The 4,219-nt window shown below is 52.1% G+C and overlaps 1 protein-coding gene across 1 annotated transcript in view; it reads right to left on the bottom strand.

Annotated features, from left to right (window-relative positions):
* The window catches only part of LOC108804485 (phospholipid-transporting ATPase IC-like), a 72,689-nt gene extending 71,327 nt beyond the window's left edge, over positions 1–1,362 (bottom strand). The window contains exon 1 of the mRNA XM_018576262.1: positions 1,317–1,362. The gene's annotated coding sequence lies outside the window, so the exon portion shown is untranslated. The remainder of the gene's footprint in view (positions 1–1,316) is intronic.
* Positions 1,363–4,219: the final 2,857 nt, after the last annotated feature.

The following is a 4,219-nucleotide window of genomic DNA, read 5'->3' as shown; positions in this document are numbered from 1 at the left end:
CCCCCCCCCCCCCCCCAAACATCTGCCAGATCAAAAAGTCCCTCAAGCTTCTGCCAGCTCAGGACATCCCCCAAACCTTCGCCAAATCAAGATGTCCCTCCAGCCACTGCCAGTTTAGAAGGTCACTGAAGGCCCCGTCAGCTCAGGACGTCTCCCAATCCCCCACCCGTACAGGACGTCCCCCAAACCAATATGTGCTTTAAGCCTCCGCCAGTTCAGAACATCCACCAAGGCTTCGATGTGTCAAGACGTACCCCAAACCACCATGAACTCAAAATGTCCCCCAAACGTCCACTAGATCAAGACATCCCCAACTCCTGAGTAGCTCAAAACATTCCTCTTTGCCTCTACCAGCTCAGAATGCCATCAGAAAAACCCAAGCCTCCGCCAGATCAGAACCTACCCCAGCCTCCGCCAGATCAGAACCTACCCCAGCCTCCGCCAGATCAGAACCTACCCCAGCCTCCGCCAGATCAGAACCTACCCCAGCCTCTGCCAGATCAGAACCTACCCCAGCCTCTGCCAGATCAGACCCTACCCCAGCCTCTGCCAGATCAGACCCTAACCCACACTCCGCCAGATCAGACCCTAACCCACACTCCGCCAGATCAGAACTTACCTCAGCCTCCACCAGATGAGAACCTACCTCAGCCTCCACCAGATGAGAACCTACCCCAGCCTCCACCAGATCAGAACCTACCCTAGCCTCCACCAGATCAGAACCTACCCTAGCCTCCACCAGATCAGAACCTACCCTAGCCTCCACCAGATCAGAACCTACCCTAGCCTCCACCAGATCAGAACCTACCCTAGCCTCCACCAGATCAGAACCTACCCCACACTCCACTAGATCAGAACCTACCCCACACTCCACTAGATCAGAACCTACCCCACACTCCACTAGATCAGAACCTACCCCACACTCCACTAGATCAGAACCTACCCCACACTCCACTAGATCAGAACCTACCCCACACTCCACTAGATCAGAACCTACTAGGGTTGCCACCGGTCCCGGATTCACTTGGACAGTCCTGGTTGTGAGTCCTGTATGTGCTGTGTCTGGGCTTCAGCTGGCCTGAAACCTGGATACAGCACATACAGGACTCAAAACCAGGACTGTCCAGGTGAATACGAGACAGGTGGCAACCCTAGAACCTACCCCAGCCTCCACCAGATCAGAACACATCCTTCTCTCTCTCAGCCAGATCAGAACGTATCCCAGCCCATATCGAATGAGAAGCCGCCCCAGCCTCCCTGCCATCAGGAGGAATACAATGCCCGGTGTACCCAGCGGGGTCCCCGCATCCGTCTCACCTTTCTCCCCCCAGCCGATCTCTGCTCCCGGAGGTCCCGATCCGTCCCAAATCCCAGATCCGCTCTGCTCAACCGCCGCTGTCAGTCCATCCTCACCATGGCTCCTCCTCCCCGCCGTGTCACACACCCGACCAACTAGTTCGACAACTTTTTTTTTTTTTGTCTTTCTCTCTCCGGCCCGGAGACGGATCACCTGGGAAGGTGGGGAGGGGGCTGGCTTCGGCAGGCAGGGGCCGGGGTCACGTGACCTCAGGTAAGGGCAGGGACCGGGGGCTTTAGTGATGGTAATTACCTTCCTCCTCCCTCCACCACCTCCTCCTCCCGGCTATTTGAATGCGCTCAGGTTACTCAGTCAAATAAAAGGAAGATGAATACGAATTGTAGGCAAATGCGGGCTGTCGGTGAATAAATAGGATCTACACGCCATGTGTGTGCTGAGTGTGTAGATGGGGCCCTTGGGTGTGCTACTTGTGTCCCTTGTCCCCTGACTGGCTGAGATTTGAAGGGCTCTGATAATGGATAGAAGGTGACTGCGGCAACAGTAAGAATAGGACAACCCAAGGTGACCCAACCTTTGTACATTAACATCTGTCATGTCCTGTGATCATGTGCATGGTGTTAGGACAGCTGGAGTGGTCTGTCAACGCAGCAAAACATCACAAAAATCAAATGGGACAAAATGTTGTAACCACTGCGACCCACTATGGTGCCTTGCCATGCATTACGGCACACTACGATGCATGCGTGTTGCCTTAGCACATTGCTGTGCGATTCAAAATGAATGGTACCGTATGTAACATGCATTGCCGCATTTTGGGATAAAGTGTATTACTACAACACACAAATCTAAATGGGCCCTTAAAGTGCATGTATAGCGGAGAACTGCCCCAAGCCTCTGCCATCTTAGAGCCTCCACTAGTTCAGAATGTTCCCCTTAGCCTCCACCAGCTCAGAATGTTCCCCTTAGCCTCCACCAGCTCAGAATGTTCCCCAAGCCTCATCCAACTCATAATGTCCCCCAAGACTCTGCCAACCCAGAACTACCCCAAGCCACTGCTATCTAAGAGCTCCACCAACTCAGAATGTCCCCCTAGCCCCCATTAGCTCAGAAAGTTCCCCAAACCTCATCCAACTCATAATGCCCTCCAATATTCTGTCAGCTCAGAACTTTTCTAAGCCTCCACCAGCTCACAATGTTCCTCTAGCCTCCACTAGCTCAGAATGCTTCCCAAGTCTCGTTCAACTCATAATGTCCACCAAGACTCTGCCAGCTCGGAAATTCCCTAAGCCTCCGCCATTTAAGAGCTCCCTCAAGACTGCACCAGCTCAGAATGTTCCCCTAGCCTCTGCCAGCTCAGAACATTCCCCAAGCCTCATTCAACTCATAATGCCCATTGTAAGAATCCTCCGCCAACTGCGCATGCGCCAAGTGCGCAGTCCCATAACGCGCGGTTACGCTCTCTTCAGCGCATGCGCAGACGAGGCCATCCAGCGGAATGGAAACGCACACTCATCACTTCCCCTATATAAACCCAGCCTGAGCACCACCATACAGTATTGCTGGATTATCTTCAGCTCCCCTCTGTTCCTGTACTTCTGTGATCTCCTGTTTGACTTGTGACCCGGATCTGCCTTGACGACTGCTACCTGCCCTCGACCTCGGATTTGTTTATTGGATTTCTTTTATGCCTGACCCTTCTGTACCTTGATTGCCCGATTGGAATTGCCCCCGGCTTGTTTACTTGGATTTCGGCTTACACGGTGTTCTTCACCACTGGCACTCGTGCCACTCCCTGTCCACTTGGTCTCTGTACCCATCCCCAGAGTCCTCGGGACACGAGGTGCAAGGGAGGCCTTCTCACACATACGGACTCCACTCAGGTACGTGACACCCACCAAGACTCTGCCAACCCAGAATGTCCCTAAGCCTCTGCCATCTAAGAGCTCCACCAAATCAGAATATTCCCCTAGCCTCCACTAGCTCAAAATGTTCACCAAGTCTCGTTCAATTCATAATGTCCACCAAGACTCTTCCAGCTCAGAACTTTCCTAAGCCTCCTCCATTTAAGAGTTCCCTCAAGACTTTACCAGCTCAGAATGTTCCCCTAGCCTCTGCCAGCTCAGAACATTCCCCAAGACTCATTCAACTCATAATGCCCTCCAATACTCTGTCAGCTCAGAACTTCCCTAAGCCTCCAACATCTAAGAGCTCCCCAAGCCTCCACCAGCTCAGAATGTTCCCCTAGACTCCACCAGCTCAGAATGTTCCTCAAGCCTCATCCAACTCATAATGCCCTTGAATACTCTGTCAGCTCAGAACTTCCCCAAGCCTCCACCATCTAAGAGTCCCCCAAGCCTCCACTAGCTCAGATTGTTACCCTAGCCTTCACCAGCTCAGAATGTTCCCCTAGCCTCCACCAGCTCAGAATGTTCCCCAAGCCTCATCCAGCTCATAATGTACCCCAGTCTCGGCCAGCTCAGAATGCTCCCCAAAAGCCCCAGCCTCCATTAGATCAGAACTTACCCCAGCATTGTAAGATTTCCTGTCACCCCCTAATCTGGTGACACCTCTAAAATGTGAATTTCCTATCAAAGATGACAAACAGAGAGGGCAAAATCTCCATCGCAGGGTCATAAACCTTAAAATAAGTTCTAACTCTTTCCTTCCATGCCTGCCTGTTGTTTATTGCTCTGGAACACATCATTGTGTCTTGCGTTCCCACCAGAGGTGGCACACCATGGAGACCTTTTGGCTAAGATCAAGTGTAACGTCTGACCTAATCAGTGTCTAGGTTGGAAATCAATGGAAATTGTCAGGTAGGTTCCTGAGGATCTGTTCTCTTTGAAGGAAGAGCACAAGAAGTCTCAGGAGCAGAACATAATTGTTAGTATTTAGCTGATG

Source organism: Nanorana parkeri, unplaced genomic scaffold (genome assembly GCF_000935625.1).
Source record: "Nanorana parkeri isolate BGI_ZX_2015 unplaced genomic scaffold, ASM93562v1 scaffold61, whole genome shotgun sequence".
Taxonomy (NCBI): Eukaryota; Metazoa; Chordata; class Amphibia; order Anura; family Dicroglossidae; genus Nanorana; species Nanorana parkeri.
This window is presented reverse-complemented; position numbering and strand designations above follow the sequence as displayed.